Source organism: Eurosta solidaginis, chromosome 2 (assembly GCF_040869045.1).
Source record: "Eurosta solidaginis isolate ZX-2024a chromosome 2, ASM4086904v1, whole genome shotgun sequence".
In the NCBI taxonomy this organism is placed as follows: domain Eukaryota; kingdom Metazoa; phylum Arthropoda; class Insecta; order Diptera; family Tephritidae; genus Eurosta; species Eurosta solidaginis.
Window position 1 is genome coordinate 308,736,518 of NC_090320.1, and position 21,421 is coordinate 308,757,938.

Here is a 21,421-nt window from a genome sequence, read left to right on the forward strand (position 1 = left end):
ATCTGCTATCACTGACCAAGCCTAATTTAAAGGCATGTGACGCCAGAAGGCAGTGTCCAGTCAGAATACCCGTCATGAGTCTACAGTCTTCTCTTTTTAATGATAGGGGCAACTGTGTTAGTAAGGTTGTAAGACCTACACATAATCTTCGACACTTTACAGCCCCGCGCGTGAACCCACGCCTTTCCCGCTTGGTCGATCATGTGCACCTCTCGACTTCGCTTAATCTCGCCCAATCTAATTGGGACATCTACGGAGCAAGCTTCAAGGGATGCGCCCTTTTTAGCTAGTTCGTCCGCTTTTTCATTCCCATCTATTCCCATATGCCCCGGGACCCAATATAGATGTATGCTTCTCCCTGTCCCGATGCTCTCCAGAGACTGCTTACACTCTAACACGCACTTAGATGCTGTGCTATGCGAGATTATTGCCTTAATTGCTGCTTGACTGTCAATATAAAAGTTAACATGGTTGGAGCTTAAGCTATTCTCTTCCAGGGTTTCTACTGCTTTGGTTACGGCTAATATTTCCGCTTGGAAAACGCTACAGTAATCCGGCAGCCTGTAGGATCTACTTATTTCCGGATCAGCGCAGTATACCGCAGACCCTACTCCTTCCACTACTTTGGAACCATCGGTGTACACATGTATCGCCTCGTCCGCCATTTGCGCACCCTTGCGCCAACCGTCCACCTCTATTGTGGCCTTAAGATCTCCCTCGAAGCGCAGATAGGGAATCATGTAGTCTGTTCGTCTTGTGATTGATGACGCTATACTACTATGGCCATATGGTCGGCGCTCAAGCTGCCCCGAAGCACCGAGCCTAGTTGCGGTAGTTAACGCTTTGTTCTTTGCTACCAGGTCTACAGGTGGGATGTGCAAAATGGCATACAGTGCAGCCGTCGGGGTTGTTTTCAGGGCTCCCGTAATGCTGAGCATCGATAGTCTGCATACCCCCTCTAATTTTTTGAGGTATGTTGTTTTTTGTGTGGCTTTTCACCAAACAAGAACTCCATAGTATAGAATAGGGCTTACAATCGCTGTAAAAACCCAATGAGAAAGAGAGGGCGATAGGCCCCACGTACACCCCAGCATTCTTTTACATGCATAGAGTGCCGTTGAGGCCTTCTTGACCCTCTCCTCCACGTTGAGCTTCCATGACAGCTTACTGTCTAGGATGATTCCTAAATATTTTGTGCAAGGTTTCTCCTGTAAGGTCACCCCTCCTAACTTAGGCCTGGTCCAATTTGGGACCTTGTACCTCTTTGTAAACAAGACCATATCCGTCTTCTCCGCATTGACTTTCAACCCGACATTAGATGCCCAGGTATGAATATCGCGAAGCGCCCGATCCATCAAAGAACTAATCGTTGGAAGGCACTTTCCACTTATGACAATTGCAACGTCATCTGCGTAAGCCGTAAGTTTTACGGGTCCCTTATCGAATTGCCTGAGCAGTTGGTTGATGACCAGCGTCCACAGCAGAGGTGATAGCACCCCTCCCTGCGGCGTGCCCCTGTCCACTGATTTCGTGGCCTCGTACAATCCCCATTGTGATGTAATCTTTCTGTAATTTAACATGCAGCCGATCCATCTGATTAAGGCAGGATGTACTTTAATGTAATTAAGACCATCCATAATCGCCCATTTTGCAACATTATTGAAAGCCCCTGCAATGTCCAAGAAGACTCCTAGAGCATACTCGTTATATTCCAGGGATTTCTCTAAGCTTATTACCACCCTATGCAATGCGGTGTCTACCGACTTGCCTTTGGTGTACGCATGCTGTGTTGGGGAGAGCAGCTTTTCATCCACGTTGGACTTTATGTACACATCTATCAGCCTCCCAAAGGTTTTGAGCAGAAATGATGTTAAGCTAATGGGTCTATAGTTTTTGGAATACATGTGACCGATCTTCCCCGCCTTTGGTAGAAAAGCTACACGAGCAGTTCTCCAAGAGTGCGGTACATGATTCAGTCGTATGCACCCATCGAATATTATTTTAAGCCATTCCACGAACGCCCTACTTGAGACTTGTAGCATGGCCGGGAATATACCATCTGGGCCCGGCGATTTAAACTTAGAAAACGTCTTCACTGCCCACTCGATCTTGGTATCGGTCACCAAGCCCGGCACTACTAGCTCCGTGATCGAAGTGTGAGTGATGTCTGCTGGCTCCTCTAAACCGTCTCCCGATGGAAAATGTGTATCGAGAAGCACCTCAAGGGATTCCTCACTATTACGTGACCATTCCCCGTTCTCTTTCTTTATTAGTCCCTGGACTATGTTTCCCTTTGCTAGGAATTTTTTCAACCGTGCTGTTTCGCTGGAGCACTCTATGTCCGTACAGAAACTTTTCCATGGTAATTTCACGCTGGTAATTTCACGCTTGTAGATCCTCAGTAGATCCCTGTACTCGTCCCGACACGCTTCGCTTTCCGCGGTCTTTGCGAGCTTACACATTTCTTTTACCTGTCTTCTTAGAAGACTCAGCTCATTGCTCCACCATGGCGGCTTTGCTTTTCCTCTGAATCTTCTTAGAGGGCAAGATTTGTTATACGCAGTCATAAGCGTCCTTGTTAGGAATTCATTCGACTCCTCCAGTTCCTCTACATTAGCAACCTCTTTGGGTTGTCCCAGTTTTGTTTCTACATGTTTCTGGAATTTAGTCCAGTTCGTTGACCTAGGGTTTCTAAAGGTTCCTCCCTTCTCTACCCTTTTTAGGGGGATGTTGAAGCTGATATACGCATGGTCGGAGAAGGATGGTCTATCAAGAACCATCCAATCATACCTTGATATATCACGCTCGGAGCTCAATGTAATATCCAGAACATTGCTGGATGTTGGACCAATGTATGTAGGGAAATTCCCCCTGTTGGCTATCTGCAAATTGGTTTGCAGGATGTAACAAAACAGAGATTCGCCTCTCTCGTTCGTATCTGCTCTTCCCCACGCATTGTGGTGCGCATTTGCATCTGAGCCTATGACTAACCGTCCTTTGCGTCCTTCCTGCTGTACTAGCCTTTTGCACTCCATCGGTGGGACCTCCGCAGCATGGGCCATGTAGCAGGACGCCAGGATAAATGCCTGCTTATCCTTTTGCTCAACGGCCACCGCTTCGAAATCCTCAGTGGTGTAATTAGGCAGCATATATGAATGCAGCTGTTTCCTTACCATTACTACAGCTCGCACCCGTCCTTCCGTTTGCGCGTAGTAAACGCCAAACCCGCGCGCGCTAAGTCCAGAAATCTTTCCTCCCGATGAGAGCCACAGCTCCTGGATCAGCGCCACGTCAAACGAACCCTCCTCAAGGGTTAGAAGGAGTTCGCTCGACGCCACTTTACTGTGTTGGAGGTTTATCTGTAGGACTCGCAGCATCATTGGGCTGTTTGTCCCCCTCCAGCACCTTCGTCTTGACGTCGTCGTCCTCCCCTTGCCCTTTTGGTTTAGAGTATTCGAGGCCCCCTTCAGCCTCTCGTGACTGTTGTGCAGCGTGTTCCTCTGTGCGTTTCACAGCACCATTTCGCGGTTGGTCCTCTTCTAGCACGTTCGTGGTGACGTCGGGGACCTCCACCTGTATTTTTTCCCTTAGGCTTTTGAGGTCCTTTTCGACTTCGCTCACCTCTAGCGTGTTAGGGTTTTTATCCTCCGGACTTCTTTTCCTGAGTCGCATGTACATTTTACCAGTGCCAAAGGACATTTTACCAAGCTGCGTGTACAAAATATCCTCCGCCTGCTTATTTATTTGGAAGATGTAGAACTGACCATCCTCGGTAGGCCGAGATACAGTAAGTACCTTCCAATCCTGTGTCGCTATATTCGGATTCTGATTCTGCAGAAGTCGCAGTGTATCCTCCGACTTCATCACGCATGGTATCCATACCTTAACTTTTGGTACCGTGGGGATTTGCGCTTTATCCACCACATCAAACCGCGCGTTCATGCCTTGCCTTTGGAGGTTTGGAACGACTTCCTCCAGCCACCGCAAGCTCGCGATGTTGTCGCACGCTATCATCTTCACACCATTATACTATCCCCCCGAATCAAAGGTTGGAAGGGGCTTACTTGGTTGTTCCCGCATCATCTTAAGCATTAAGCTAATAAGCTCCCTTTCCACAGATCTTCACCTTTCAGTAGTCATTTGTCCGAAAGGACTGCTACGATCAACCAGCGCCACAGTCAGTGACTGCTTTGCCACATCACTCATCTTCTCGGGAAAAGCCGGAGTCTTAGTGTTAACTCCTTTTGGCACCTCCGAGAAAGCCGGAGTCATAGCGCTAACTCTCTTTAGCGCCTCCGAGAAAGCCGGAGTCTTAGCGTTATCTCCCTTTGGCTTATCTCCTACTTCCTTAATTGGAACTTCCCTCTGACTTGCATCTTTCGAGGTAGTTGCTACCTCGCTATTGCAGCCAATCTGTCTTACAGCTTTGGGCCTACTTGTCTTGTCTATGCGACTGCCCTGCCTCGCGGCTCTAGGACTGAGTCCTTTCTGCCTCTTGAAAGCAGGCTTGTCGCCTTCCGCCGAACGTTGCCTCTTCATTCTGCCATTCGACGCTTCTTCCTCCTCGTACCGGTTGCAGAACCGAGGGTTTCTCGCAGCAAACCTTTTGAACTGCCTTCGACCTATTTCTACCGCTTCATGGGCCCATTCCAAGCGCTCGATCTCCACTTCTGTTGGGTCGACCACTGCTCCCAACCGTTGAACAATTCTTAGTGCTGCACGGTACTGCGCGAGAGCTCTTTTACTTCCTCTGCTCCGTACCCTTCTCCACTCTTCTACTCCGTTTTCATTTGTGTGCTTCTCCAACACGGAGTACATTGAATCAGCACTACTCTCGCTCCCCGAGTCCGACGCATCGCTTAATTCGTATTTGTCATCCTTGGATTGCGACTCAGTCCTCCTCTTTACATCGTCCTTATTACAGTCAGGTAATGAGTCGTTCATCTTGGTCGTACGACCACCTGCCCGACAAGGCGGGCTCAGCGGTCCAGTATTATATACGGGGAAAGAACCGTCCGCCATAGCAGCGCACCTTACTGTGGTAAGGCCATTAATACTTCCCGAGGTGGCCCAGTATCGGGAAGGCTCCGTTCGAATACAGCCGAATTTATCCCCTGGCTGCAAATCGTCCAATAGGCACGGTCCGCATAACACCCTGGATTAGGGGGTTGGCAGTTCTTCGTCACCGACATCCCGCCGCCCTCGTATGAGGCGAAACGGCGTAGATGTCAGTCCTAAACAGCTGCGCCTCATAGTCGGGCGCTATGGAGTTCGGCTAAGCCCTCATACCAACGACAAGGTGCCTACCCTAGTGAGGGTGCCATAACTCGAAGGAAAATTAACGGATCGTAATAAAATTGGGTACACAAATTTTCCCTATAGCAGGAAATATTTCTAGAAAAAATGGACGAGGTCGGTTAAAGAGCACGCCCAATTTTATATAAAACATTTTTAAAAGGGTCGTAGACAAAATAATAAACTATATCTTAGCAAAAAAGAGCTTTGTATCAATAGAATTTTACTTTCTAAATTGAATTATAACATTAAATCGGAAAACATTAAAATTGTTGAAAATGGGAAAAAATTCAAATCTTGAAAATTGGGCGTGGCACTGCCCCTTTCTCACAATGCATTTCCCAACGTTTCTGGAGCCATAACTCGACGAAAAATTTGGTGCACATGTATGCCTATTAACAAGAAATATTGCAGTAAAAATGAACTAAATTGGTTTAAGCGCCCTCTTTTATATACAAGATTTTGTAAAAGTGCGTAGATGCAGGTAAAAAGCTATTTCTAGTAAATCTTGGAAAATTACGTTAATAACCCTGCCCTTTTTATACTTTTTTTTGTATATACTTACTTTTAAACAGTAGGGAAATCCCCATATCTGAAGGAAGACGGCATTATTACCCGCTCAAGGTCATTGGTGTTAGCCTCTGTATCCTTTTTGCTTCTTTAAAAGAAAATTAGTTCAGAATAGAACCATATGTATATGAATTATTGCGCAGCCTAGTAACACTATTAAGCACACAAAACAAACAACAACAGCATTTCAAGTGTACAGCTGGGTATGTAATGTTCGGCTTCACCCGAACGTAGACTTCCTTACTTGTTTTTTTAACTTGTATTTTTATTATAATGTTTACTTTATAATTACATTTAGTTTTAAATAGGTAGCAATGGTTTTAATCTTAGATGCAATACCAACGAAAGATAATAATAAAACAAAATACTAAGTGAAATCGTCACTGCCTTTTGGAACAATATATGTACATATTGTTACGAATATTAGCAAAACTAAGGAGTGCTGCCGTCTCTAAGCCGATGCTAAGCAGTGACGTGAATGCACATCAATAATTCAATCATTATGTATCTACATAAACGAAACAATAACTGCGTCTACATATATGTACCATGTACGTATACGAGCAGCGGAGAGTCAATGCACTAACACATACATATGTCTGAGATACTCCTATAAGTATGCAATGAGAAAAACTATAAAATTGTGCAATTGTAGTTACAGCTGAGAAGTTTGAGAGCTACTGGACTAGTAGATTCTGTAAGCGCCTAGAATATGTATAAAATTGTGCAATTGTAGTTACAACTGAGAAGTTTGAGAGCTCATGGACAATGCTAGTAGATTCTAGAAGATGCGAACGAGGAAACCAGAGAGTATAAAAGGCCGCAGATGTAGAGGCGCTGGAATTCAGTTTGTTTTGAGCTGGCAAGCAGTTTCGATTAAACGCTATCTAGCGAGCTATAGGAGTAGAGTTTCGTTTGAGCTATCAATCAGTTTGGTTGTTAAGCAAAGTATAAGTGTTATTGTGAAGTACTTTAATAAAGGCCATTTTTCCATTATTCAATATTGGAGTTATTTATTCAACAGTTTAGTGATTCGAACTTAGCAGAGGATTGCAAATAAGGGGATTTGCAAGTAAATTCGTTACAATATAAATAGATGAATTACCAAAATAAATTAATAAACTATCATAAATAACTACATAAAATTGTATTTTTGTTTAAGAAACAAATTAGGTAGTTTTTGGATTGAGCAAAGCATATTCTTGCATAATAAAAAAAAAGAAGTAAGGAAGGCTAAGTTCGGGTGTAACCGAACATTACATACTCAGCTGAGAGCTTTGGAGACAAAATAAAGGAAAATCACCATGTAGGAAAATGAATCTAGGGTAACCCTGGAATGTGTTTGTGTGGCATGGGTATCAAATGGAAGGTATTAAAGAGTATTTTAAAAGAGAGTGGGCCATAATTCTATAGGTGGACGCCATAAAGGTGGACCAGGGGTAACTCTAGAATTTGTTTGTACGATATGGGTATCAAATGAAAGGTGTTAATAAGTATTTCAAAAGGCTTTTATTTAATTGTCTGATCAACGCCCTAGATTGATAAGGAGTGTGATGACTAGTACCTAGGACTTAACTAATTATTTTCTAGCTTTTCGTATTTTTATTATTTCATGTAAGTATTGTTTTCAATAAAACCGTTTAACTTAATAATTTTTTTTAAATTATTTTATTTCATATTTGGTATAGAATTATGGCATTTTTTTAATTTTTCGTAATTTTCGATATCGAAAAGGTGGGCGTGGTCATAGCCGGAACTAAGTTTAGTAAAGATATATCGGTTTTTGCTCAGGTTATCGTGTTAGCGGCCGAGCCGAAGGACAGAAGGTCGACTGTGTATAAAAACTGGGCGTGTCTTCAAACCGATTTCGCCCATTTTCACAGAAAACAGTTATCGTCATAGAATCTATTCCCCTACCAAATTTCACAAGGATTGGTAAATTTTTGTTCGACTAACGGAATTAAAGGTATTCTAGACAAATTAAATGGAAAAGGGCGGAGCCACGCCCATTTTGAAATTTTCTTTTATTTTTGTATTTTGTTGCACCATATCGTTAGTTTAGTTGAATGTTGACATAATTTACTTATATACTGCAAAGATATTCAATTTTTTGTTAAAATTTTACTAAAAAAAATTTTTTTTAAAAGTGGGCGTGTTCATCATCCGATTTTGCTATATTTTATTTAGCACACATATAGTAATATCAGTTAAGCGTCAGTTACCCACTAACGTACGTAGAAAAAAATGTGTCAGCTTACACGACCTAACTTATGAGTGTGCAATGTAAACGAAAACTCACTTACGTTCAACGTACGTACGTACGTAGCCCGGAAAGTAGAAATCAAATCAATTTTGATTTTTTCCGTAAGAGCGTGTCAGCTCTCACATGACAGAGTTGCCTATTAAATATCTTGTGTGCTATGTTTGGACCGTTTGCAGTTAATATACAAAAAGGCCTAATGATTGTTTCAAATTTTGTTGAAAAATCTCGAAATTATCATATGAACTTGCAGGTTACAAATCAGGCATGCTTAACCAACGAACCGATATCATTTCGTTATGATAATTAACGTTAATAAACGAAACAAAGTCATTTCGTTTCGTTTATTAACGTTAAAAACGTCAAATTAACGAAATGATTTCGTTTCGTTTTCTGCCATATCAAAACGGAATCAAATCGTTTATGTTCATTATTAATTTCAAACTATGCTGGCAAAGCTGATTGATGGCGGAGTCATTAAAGGTGAAAGCAATAGCCAAGCTGATTGCAACTTTTCTCATGAATTTTGACAGTACGAACATTTCTCAGAGTGTTTTTGACATTACCACCAACGAATTACACAAACAAATTATATGGAGTTTGTGTGTGTATGTGCGCTCGTTGTTACCACCTTACGGCTTCACCATGGCTATAGCATTGCCAGCACAATTCAAACATAAAGTATCACGTTTTTGTTAACGTTTTTAACGTTAACGAAAGCTTTTCGTTTCGGATAAAAACGAGATACAATTTATCTTGATAATTTCTTTATCGATAATATTTCGAAGTGTTTCAACGGAAACGGTGGAAATTTTTTGATAAACGATTAGCTTAACGTTAAGGTGCATCCCTGTTACAAATAAATGAACTAGAAATTCTTATTCAGTATTTGTTTCTGCCATCTACACCATGGAAAATTGTAATTCCAAAAGTTGATGTTTGCATAAGCATGCATGCAAACTGGTCAATTGCTACAGTGCTTTGCTGTAAACAATACATACACAAATATGTTATGTACATATACACAGACGCACACATTGATTCCTACGGGCTTGACGGTTCGCTCAAACGTGTTTCGTACGACAAACGTCCGTACGTACGACACACGTCGGTGCATAACTGACGTTGCTTGAAACACAATGCCGAGCGACGACGATATACGCCGCGTCGGGCGATGACATTTTTCAAATTACGCCCAGACATTTCGTCTACTTAAAACACAATGCCGGGCGAAATTGACGCTGTTTATTCAGAGTGGCCATTATTTAGAAATAAAGATGAAAACAATTAAACCTTTTTTAATTCTCTGCTTTAGCACTTGACTGCTAAAACACGCCCAAAATGTTAAGAAATTAACAAAACAAAAATGTTAAGAAATTAAATTAAAAATTATATGTAAAGAAAAAAAATTGTTTTTGGATATTATGTTTTCTTTTTTTATACTTAAAAAATTGAACAGCAGCAACCCTTGGGATGTTTGTCGTCATCGCCCGGCGGCGACGATAGAAATAAATCTATCGTCGCAAAATGACGTCGCGTAAATTTCGCTCTTGGCGTTCATTGTGTTCACCTTCATGTAATTATGGGGATTCTATTTTTGACAAGGCGATGTTCATCGCGTTTATTTCGCGGCGTCAGGGCATTGCGTTTCAAGCTTAAGGTTTCTGCCAAATTTCACCATGATATCTTCAACGAGTGCCAAATTACAGCTTGCAAAATTTTTAAATTACCTTCTTTTAAAAGTGGGAGGTGCCACGCACATTGCTCAAAATTTTACTAATTTTCTATTTTGCGTCAGAAGGTCCACTCACCTACCAATTTTCATTGCTTTATCCGTGTTTAGTAATGAATTATCGCACTTTTTCAGTTTTTCGAAATTTTCGATATCGAAAAAGCGGGCGTGGTTGTAGTCCGATTTCGTTCATTTTAAACAGCGATCTAAGATGAGTGCCCAGGAACCTTCATACCAAATTTCATCAAGATACCTCAAAATTTACTCAAGTTATCGTGTTAACGGGCGGACATGGCTTTTCGTTTCGGATAAAAACGAGATACAATTTATCTTGATAATTTCTTTATCGATAATATTTCGAAGTGTTTCAACGGAAACGGTGGAAATTTTTTGATAAACGATTAGCTTAACGTTAAGGTGCATCCCTGTTACAAATAAATGAACTAGAAATTCTTATTCAGTATTTGTTTCTGCCATCTACACCATGGAAAATTGTAATTCCAAAAGTTGATGTTTGCATAAGCATGCATGCAAACTGGTCAATTGCTACAGTGCTTTGCTGTAAACAATACATACACAAATATGTTATGTACATATACACAGACGCACACATTGATTCCTACGGGCTTGACGGTTCGCTCAAACGTGTTTCGTACGACAAACGTCCGTACGTACGACACACGTCGGTGCATAACTGACGTTGCTTGAAACACAATGCCGAGCGACGACGATATACGCCGCGTCGGGCGATGACATTTTTCAAATTACGCCCAGACATTTCGTCTACTTAAAACACAATGCCGGGCGAAATTGACGCTGTTTATTCAGAGTGGCCATTATTTAGAAATAAAGATGAAAACAATTAAACCTTTTTTAATTCTCTGCCTTAGCACTTGACTGCTAAAACACGCCCAAAATGTTAAGAAATTAACAAAACAAAAATGTTAAGAAATTAAATTAAAAATTATATGTAAAGAAAAAAAATTGTTTTTGGATATTATGTTTTCTTTTTTTATACTTAAAAAATTGAACAGCAGCAACCCTTGGGATGTTTGTCGTCATCGCCCGGCGGCGACGATAGAAATAAATCTATCGTCGCAAAATGACGTCGCGTAAATTTCGCTCTTGGCGTTCATTGTGTTCACCCTCATGTAATTATGGGGATTCTATTTTTGACAAGGCGATGTTCATCGCGTTTATTTCGCGGCGTCAGGGCATTGCGTTTCAAGCTTAACGTTTCTGCCAAATTTCACCATGATATCTTCAACGATTGCCAAATTACAGCTTGCAAAATTTTTAAATTACCTTCTTTTAAAAGTGGGAGGTGCCACGCACATTGCTCAAAATTTTACTAATTTTCTATTTTGCGTCAGAAGGTCCACTCACCTACCAAGTTTCATTGCTTTATCCGTGTTTAGTAATGAATTATCGCACTTTTTCAGTTTTTCGAAATTTTCGATATCGAAAAAGCGGGCGTGGTTGTAGTCCGATTTCGTTCATTTTAAACAGCGATCTAAGATGAGTGCCCAGGAACCTTCATACCAAATTTCATCAAGATACCTCAAAATTTACTCAAGTTATCGTGTTAACGGGCGGACATGGCTAAATTAATTTTTTTTTCGCCCAGATAATTTTGATATATGGAAGTCTATATCTATCTCGATTAGTTTATGCCGTTACGGATTACCGTTATGCGAACAAAATTAATATAATCTGTGATCTCTTCTCAGCTGAGTATAAATATGAGACAATATTTGTATACATATGTTGTTACTCGCTTGTGCGTAACGTTCCAATCAACAATTTACCACGTACAAAAGTAGGTACAATATGATATGGGTGTAGCAAAGTTCGGAACAGCCAACTTATTCAAGCACTCTCATATGCAGCCTTCACTAAGCAAAAGTCAAGAGGTTGAAGTGTCACACACACATGAACGTAGTAGGTACATGTACTTTGTATGGGCATATGTGCTACATATGTATGGTAACAGTGTTGTTGGAGAATGCTAAAAATCGAATGCTGATAAAAATTTTTTAAATAAAATGTGAACTGTAAATGATTTTTACAATAAAAAATAAATAAATAAATAAGTTTTAATAGCTTTGACGTTTGGAAAACTATAACTGTAAATAAATATTATCATTCTAGTCTGGTAACGAAATACATATGTATATTCATACTTGATAGCTTTGTATATGAGAGTGAAGCTATTTTAACTAAAAAAGATTGCAGTCAAACTATTTTATACACAGTGAATAAAGAATAAACAAACATATGTAGGTATAAAACCATAAAACAAAACTTAGGGAAATATATACATAACAATCATAAGCAAGTGATAAAATACCATAAAAACTCAATTACTCTTTTGGTTTTGCTCATTTCCTGCTCCACCGTATCAGTCAGTGAACAAATCAAACATAAATAACTACATATTTTCTTGACCAATCCAAATCGGTGTTGGTGGCGGTTACCTTATTTTAGTAGTAATACCAATAACAACAAGAACACTGGCATCAACAAGAGCAATGAAAGTAATTGAAACTAAATGCTTTGCGGTGATATGATCATCATCATGAAGTGATTCAGGTGAGTTGTTTAAGCTAACTTGTTGTGGGGTATTACTTGTTAAACTTCCTTATGTCTACTTACATTATCCAGTTATATATTTTGATTTACTGCTTTAAACTGTGCTACATTTTGGGTAAATCCTAGGTTCGCTTTAGCACAGGACGGGAGAATCATATATGCTTTATGAATTTATTTTATTACCTTTTTATATGGCCTAATATTAGTATGAAAAAAAGGACGTGTGGCACTCGGGGACTGCCGCGGTAAAGCTATTGCATATTATCAACTTATGCAATTATAATATTTATGCAACATTTTGTTTTCTTTGATATTAATTCAAGTTTTGTCTTAAACTTTAACTTTAACTTTATTTTTAATTTAATTTTCGAATACATGAATGAATGAGTTAGCACTATTTCGAGGCTAAAGCATGAAATTTGAAAAAAAATAACCAGATTTTTTTGAAAACGCTTTTCAAGCTAGCAAAAACCAATTTTTTTCGCGATATCCATACCATAGAAAAAACTTTCAAAAATTCCGGGCATTATACTGTTAAACTTAATTCGGGAAAATAGTCATCAAAGCTTGCAATTTATTCGTGACTTAGAAGGTTGAATAATGGCACTTGCCGCTGATTTAATATGTAGCCTTGAGAGTAAAGTTTCATTCTATTTGATGGATTGCTTCTGCATCCTGCTTCCTGTATTTGAAACCATAAAATCTATGTATGTACGACGCGATTTTTTGAGAAGAAAATGTGTGTCTATAGTTAACTCTAAGGAAAACAAAAATTGAATTCATTAATTATGTTCAACTGTAACTGTGCACATTTTTTGATGAGACCCCCTACTTCATATTCTTCTATATATTGTTACGAATTTTCTGCAAATCCTCTTATTTGCAATCCTCTGCTAAGTTCGAATCACTAAACTGTTGAATAAATAACTCCAATATTGAACAATGGAAAAATGGCCTTTATTAAAGTACTTCACAATAACACTTATACTTTGCTACTCGCGTGCTTAATCAAACTGATTGATAGCTCAACTCAAACTGAATTACTTCTTACTCGCCTGCCCCGCTTTTATAGTTTACGCTGCATACTTCTAGGCTCTTCGATTTCCAGAACTGTGACAACTCAGATAAGATATATGCATGTGTTTGTGCATTGCCGCTCCGCTGCTCGTATACGCACATGGTACATATACATATGTAGACGCAGTTATTGTTTCGTTTATGTAGATACATAATGATTGAATTATTGATGTGCATTCACGTCACTGCTTAGCATCGGCTTAGAGACGATAGCATCGCTCAGTGCTGCTAACATTCGTTACACTGCCCTCCACCTAAGTCTGATCGTCCCGATCAGACAAATCTCTCGATCTAAACGCTGCTAGCATCGCCAAATGTACCACTCTTCTATTTCGTGATTTCCCAATTGCTTGTATGCGGCAGATGACATCACTGATCGTCTTCACAACTCTGTACGGGCCTTCCCAACTGCACCGATATTTGGATGGAACACCTTTCCGCCGGTGAGGGTTGTATAGCAGTACCAAATCTCCCTCCCGGAAACCTTTCGAATTATTGTTCTCATGGTACCTGTGTTTCATCGTACCACTCAATACCTTGGTTCGTTCCTTCACACTCTGTTGTTTGGCCAATGAACTACTTCGTAGAGCTTGCGCTTGACGGATTGGCTTCGCATAATCAGTATCGTTCCCACATTTCACAACAGTAGTGCGCCCTGGCTTGAAACTACCCTCGCATTCTTTCTCGGAAATTCGTTGCTTCGTTTTTCTGCGTAGTTTAGGTTTTTTCAATGCCAGTGTTTCTCTCGCAGGTACTTTTGATTTTGATTTATTTGGCCCATTCGATATATCAGCCTTTGCCTTTGACTTTCGTGGTCTTTGTCGAGTCTTTTCCACCAGTACCCGATTACTGCTGAACCCTTTTTCCAAACTAAAGTTAAGTGGTATGTCCTGGTTCTTATAGCGCATAATTTTCCTCCGCATATCGATCCTGACGTCATGGTCAACCAAGAAGTCCACTCCCAATATGACTTCATCAACGATCTCCGCCGCAACGAATTTGTGTAGAACCATGACTTTTCCAATTAATACCTCACATACCACTTCGCCTTGGACTACATTATACTCGCCTGTGACCGTATGCAACCTTGCTCCAGGTAATGACTTTACTCTCCTGTAGACCAAATCAGATCGAATCAAGGAATGAGATGCCCCCGTATCTACAGTCAGTACACGCTCTTTACCATCCACATTCCCTCTGATGGTAAGACTGCTTGATTTCCTTCCAATCTGCGACACAGATATCACAGGACATTCAATAGCCGGGGCAAGTTTCCGTTCTTTACATCCGACACGCTCTTGCTCATTTCCGCCAGTTTGCGTTTACGGCCACCCACATTGTTGGAACTATTAGGACCAAGATCGCAATGACGTGCAATGTGACCTGGGTTACCGCACTTGAAACATTTAATAACTCCGGCATTCTTCTGTTGAGATCCCTTCAGTGCTCCCAAAATTGTGTCTACCCACTCTGGCCTTTCTACTTCCACGCGATGAGCTTTGTACGCTGGCTTACTCAAAAGTGAGGCTGTTTCCTGAGTCAGTGCATGCGATACCGTTTCAGCAAACGTTAGTTTTGGATTCGCATATGTAGCCCGCATCGTTTCCACGGTGCGTCCGCAATTGCAAGATAAGCCAATCTTTCAATATCTGAAGCAAACTCCTGCAATGTCTCATTTGCTTTTTGGTAGCGGTTTTGCAACTCAATTTGGAATATCTGTTTTCTATGCTCGCTTCCATAACGTCGTTCTACAGCAGCCATCAATGCTTCATAATTGTTCCGCTCTCCTTCGGGAATCGTCTGTAGGATTTCCGCTGCTGGCCCCTTCAATGCCACGAACAGTGCAGCAACTTTATCTTCCGCATTCCAGTTGTTCACTGTTTCGGTCTTCTCAAACTGTAGCTTGAAGACCTGGAAAGGAACAGAACCGTCAAATGATGGTGTTTTTACCTTTGGATTACTCGCTGAAACTGCTGGACGATTTAGTTGTAACTGCTCAATACGTCCTCTCAAAGCATCCACCTCGGCCTCGATTTTATCCTGTCGACCACTGAAGCCTTCATGAAACTGGGTTAGTTTTTCTTCCATATGCGCTTCCAGTTTAGATGATATACGGGCTTCCTGCTCTTCTAGTTGTGTGGAGATCTGAGATGATATCTGTGCTGAAATTTGTGCTGACATTTCCGAAATACGCGTTTCTTGTGCTTCAATCTTTGATGTTATACGTGTCTCTTGGGATTCCATCTGTGATGACATATACATTTTCTGTTCTTCTAGTTGAGATGACATATACATTTTCTGTTCTTCCATCTTGGATGTTAAACGTGTCTCCTGCGATTCCAGCTGAGATGCCACTGTCGATGTTTGAGCAGTTATTGCAGCCAATATCATGTTCAAGTCTGTGCTCGTAACTGTCTGCGATGTTTCGTTTTTCTCTTCAATTTTTGTTGTTGTTTCGTCCCCATCAGGATAAAAGACAAACTCGTCTACATCAATTCCTTGCGACTCCATTACCTCTCGTAGCCGTGCTTGAAGTTCGATCTTATTGCCAGTTGTATTTAATCCACGGTTTTCCAACTCCTTTTTCAGTTGCTGGATCTTCAATTCACTGAACTTTGCCATGTCCAAGTGGTATTCCCAATCTTCGGAATTTATTCAACAATTCCTCTTCTGACACCAGGTTAGGTTAGGCTAGGTTGGGTGGTAGCTTCCCTGATGAGAGGAAGCTCACTTGGACAACATGACGGTCCGTTGTGATACCACATATAATAAACTAAACTAACGGTGACGTAGATATAACTACTTAGAGAATCGTTCGGTAGCAACGATAAAGTTCCGAATGATCCCGATCTCAACCTTGGGTAGCTCCTCGGGAGATCCAAGTGAGTCACGACCAAAATACTTTCGCCTAGTTCTGGCAAAAGCTGGGCAGTCAAGCATAAAGTGATTTGGTGATTCCACCTCATCATCCTCCATACAGCTGCAGCAGGATGGAGTTTCCAATATATTGAGACGTACCGCATGGATACCCATGGGACAGTGCCCTGTCAAAACCCCAATGACCATTGATAGGTGAGCCTTAGTGAACCCAATTATTTCAGCAGACCTCCTGCCATCCACTTTCGGCCAGAAAGATCTTGATATCCTACAAGGCGTAGTGTCCGCCCAACGTTTGCTGAGCTGACTCGAGGCCCAGCTATGGAAGAGCAATCCGCAGGTGGCTAGCGGAATCCCGAAATCCCTACAGCCATCTTCATCCGGTTCAGTTGTACCGATTCGGGCTAAGAGATCCGCTTGACAGTTACCCGGAATATCACTATGGCCCGGGACCCAGATAATCTTAATTGTAAAATAATTCGATGCAATCGCAAGTGTGGTCAGGCACTCCCAGACCACCCTCGATCGCACTGTAGTTGAGCTCAAGGCCTTTATAGCCGCTTGGCTATCAGAGTAGATGTTAAATTCCCTAAACGTAGTAGCGCTGGATAGCATTTCATCCACCGCATCCTTAATCGCAGCAACTTCCGCTTGGAATACACTGCAGTGATCAGCCAACTTAAACTTGCGGCTTACATTTAGCTCTTGACAAAAGACACCCCCGCCAACCTTTCCGTCCAACTTCGACCCATCCGTGAACAAGTTAACCGGTCCCATGCCCCAGATAATTCCTCTTCTCCACTCCTCCCTCGGGGGAATGACTGGGGTGAAGGTTGTATAGGGAGCGGCCACCGGCATGCAATAGTCCGTCCTGTCCGGGATAAAGTCGGAACTAGTAAGAAGGCTAGAGTGTCCGAAATCAGAAAGCATATAACCCATATCACGAAGCCTGACCAACGACCGGGCCGCGGCTGCCTTTCCCGCAATATCTACTGGATGTATATTCAGCATGACATTCAGTGCCAAGGTAGGTGTTGTTCTCATAGCGCCACTGATGCCGATAAGCGCCCTCCGTTGCACTAACACTAGCATTTTGGAGGTGCTCGCCGTGTCCAGTGCTTTCCACCAGACCAGCACCCCATATAGCAGAATCGGTTTGACCACCATCTCATAAAGCCAGTGTACTACTCCTGGCGAGAGCCCCCATCTCTTTCCGATAGCCCCCCTGCAGCAGTACAAGGCAACCGCGGCCTTCCTGGCCCTATCTTCCACATTGGGCCTCCAGGACAGCTTCTTGTCCAGAACAATTCCCAAATATTTAACCCTGTCAGTAAGTACCAACGGTACCCCTCCAATCGAAGGAGTTCTGAAGTCGGGTATCTTATATCTCCTTGTAAAAAGAACCAATTCTGTTTTTCCCGGGTTGACCGCCACTCCACATGATTCAGCCCACCTAGCCACAGTATCCAGGTATCCCTGCAGAACATCGCGCAGGGTGCCCAGAAATTTGCCCCTGACTAGGATAGCGAGGTCATCTGCATAGGCAACCACCCGACAGCCATTGGCTTCCAGCTCCACAAGAAGCTCGTTGACTACCACAACCCAGAGCAGAGGAGATAGGACACCTCCCTGTGGCGTGCCCCTGCACACCTTCCTCCTTATTATGGCTCCTCCCCACTCCGCTGCGACAATTCTGCCGCATAGAAGTTTGCTAATAAATTCAACCAGAGCCGCTTCGACTCCTAAACCCACCAGAGCTCTTTCGATTGCCCCCGGTAGAACATTGTTAAAAGCCCCCTCGATGTCTAGAAAGGCACCCAGAGCATACTCTTTATGTTCCAGAGACCCCTCTATTTGCTTTACAATCGAATGGAGAGCCGTTTCCGTCGATCTGCCTTTGCAGTACGCATGCTGTGAAGCCGACAGTAACCCCCCAGGTATCCTTTCTCGTAGGTACAGGTCAATCAGCCGCTCAAGCGTCTTAAGAAGAAACGACGAGAGACTGATTGGCCTGAAATCCTTAGGTGACACATGAGAGCCCCTGCCGGCCTTCGGAATGAAGATGACCCTAACCGTGTGCCACGACTTAGGGATATAGTTAAGCCTGAGGCAGTTAGTGTAGATGATGGCCAACCAGCGGCAGGAAATCCCTAAAGACCTTTGAAATTGCGCAAGAATGATGCCATCCGGACCGGGTGACTTATAGGGCTTGAACGAATTTATAGCCCAGGATATTTGACTTTCCCGTAGTGGGATGGCAGGCATTTCTGCATGGCCAGCAACCGCCGACCACGCAAGCGAAGATCCCTGCGCAACTGGGACATCGGGAAAATGATTGTCCAGTAAAAGTCTCAGGGACTCCTCGCTACTCATCGACCAGTCCCCACCATCATCTCTCAGATACCCCCGAGGGGCGGGATTCCTAGAGAGTATTTTTCTAAGCCTCGCGGATTCATTGCAGCCCTCTACGTTTTCGCAGAAGCTTCGCCATGAATCTCGCTTGGCTAACCTTATTTCATATTTATAAATCCCCAGACTCACCTTATAGAGCTCCCAGTCCGAGGGTAGTTTACTCCTCCTGGCTCTATTAAAGAGCCGCCTACTGGACGCTCTTAGGTTGTCAAGGGAATCAGACCACCAGGGCGGCTTGCCCTTCCCCCTGTAAGTTTTCAGTGGGCAGGACTGTTGAAAGGCGCTATTGCTTGCCAAGGTGAAGTTTTCCACCAGACCGTCTATTTCAGATTCGGACAGGTCCGAACCAACGATAGGCGCCTCAGGCAATAGCTCTCCCAACTTCCTACAATACAAGTCCCAGTTGTTACTTTTAGGGTTCCTAAAAGATATTTTACCGGGACGTTCTTCATTCACCGAGAACTGAATATATCGGTGATCAGAGAAAGAGTGCTCGTTGAGAACCCTCCATCCAGATATCCGATCTTCCAGTTCTCTGCTAACCAGGGTGAGGTCCAGGACCTCCTCCCTTACCGCAGTAATAAAAGTCGGGTCATTCCCCCTATTACATATACAAAGTCCCTCATCTACAATAAAAGTAAATAAAGACTCACTTCTGGTGTTCGTATCCGAGCTCCCCCATATGCTATGGTGTGCATTAGCATCGGCACCTATGATTACGCCAACACCTCTCCGCCTTGCTTCAGCGGTGATTTCGCCCAGTATCACAGGCGGTGGTCCCGTTACGTCCCCATGGGGCATATACGCTGAGACCACCCACAATTCGCTACTGCCTCGCTCGAGGCAGACCGTGGTTACGTCAGCATTGCTGAAATTAGAGAGAATAAAAGCTTTAAATTCCTTTTTAATAAGCACACAGGATCTAGGCCTACCTGCCTCCCCATGCACCAAGGTGTTGAATTTTCCCGTCCTTAATCCAGAAATTTTTCCGCCGTTACTACTCAGCCACGGCTCCTGGACAAGGACAATATCCACTCCGCCTTTCTCAAGATAGAGCAACAAGTTTGCGAAAGCCGCCTTAGAATGCTGAAGATTGATTTGACGGATTTCCATCAACACCACTCTTCTTCTTCTGCACCCCATCCTTGGCGGCTTCGCCCTCGGAGACTAGGAGATCCTCCTCCTCCCCCAACAGACGACTTACACTGATGACGGATCCCGCCATCGATGATTCGCCCTCGGAGGCCAGGAGCTCCTCCTCGGCCCTATCAGCCAGACGACTAGCACTGATGACAGATCCCGCTACAGTGCTTTCGCTGTCCAAATTAGCGGAGTCAGCATCCACAACCATGGGTACTGGCTCCCCTGCGGACGCCTCCACCTCCCGAACAGTCTCTGTGGGAGAGGAACCATCCCCCCTGGAATCGGCGTGGTAGATTTTGAGAACCACACGCTCGAGGCCATAGGAGATAACCCCCCTCGTGTCAGAGAGAGGACCGGTGGACTCTGCGTTTAGCAGAATCAGCACTTGCCGACGTGGCCCAACAGCCTCCTCTACTCTGAGGACCCTCCAGTTATGCGTCGGAAGGTTCGGGTTGCAGTAACGCATTAATTCGAGTATTTTCTCCTGCTGAGATGGCCCGGCAGGCAACCACACCCGAGCCCTCGGTCGAAGGGGGAGATCCCTCCGTTCCACGGCCTCGAGTCTGGCCCCCCTCCAGACCTCCCCTACCAAAGAAATTATTTTCTTAAAGATACAGGCCGACCGCTCGTCAGCACAAGTAATCAGTCTAAAACCATGATACCACCCCGAGTATTCGAAGCATGGCCGCGTACCTGGGCTCTCCATAACAGCGGTCATATAGGCCGCTGATATGGCGCTGGCGACCCACGGCTACTCCTCTCGGGAGATGGCACCATCCTCCCTACTCCTATCCAGGACCCCGAGGGTGATGGAGCCTGCACGTTTAGCGATTTCGCTAAACGAAATTGCGTCCCCACCTCCTCGGGCCCTTTTTGTCGTTGAGGCATTCCGCTCATCCGACCTTTGCCGCTTCATAGCCCCCAAACCCTGCTGCTCACCCGCATCGTTCGACACCGGTGTGTGGTCGTCGCAAGCTACGACGCTCCTGGCCCACTCCAGCGTCCGGGAATGCTTCTCAGACACCTGAGCTGCATCCCTTCCGCCGTAGCGCTCCAAGATCTTCTCAGCTAGGCGCCGATCACCCAGAGCTTTCCTACGCGGCGTCGATCGCCTACCTTTCCCGGCAGGCTTCGACCCCAGGGCTCCCGTTGGGAAAGCTCCTCGCGACAGGGCTTCCTTACTAGTACTGGGCTGGTCCGTCGCATTCGCCGGACCTCTGCCTTTCCCTGTCACAGCCCCATATGGGCCTACATTGGGTGTCGGTTTCGACACCCCTCCACTACCCGAACTACCCGTACCTACGGGGTTTGAAACCAAACCCCTGCGCTGATCCGTCTGATCAGCCCTTTTGACCCGCCGGGAGCTTTCCCGGCTGGCGGCGACCTGCTTCGGAGCACTCTCCGCAACTGTCGCGTCCCTCGCACCATGACGACTTTCGCCGTCACTCCTACCCTCCTTTTTA

The 21,421-nt window shown here is 43.6% G+C and overlaps 1 protein-coding gene across 11 annotated transcripts in view; it reads left to right on the forward strand.

Moving 5' to 3' along the window:
- Positions 1 to 21,421, forward strand: part of Samuel (SAM-motif ubiquitously expressed punctatedly localized protein) — a 151,218-nt gene that overhangs the window by 53,020 nt on the left and 76,777 nt on the right. Inside the window, exon 1 of one of the 11 annotated variants that reach the window (XM_067769062.1) lies at positions 12,345 to 12,449. The exons of the other annotated variants lie outside the window; for them this stretch is intronic. The gene's annotated coding sequence lies outside the window, so the exon portion shown is untranslated. Of the gene's footprint in view, positions 1 to 12,344; positions 12,450 to 21,421 lie in introns of those variants that run through there. 11 annotated transcript variants of the gene reach the window in all.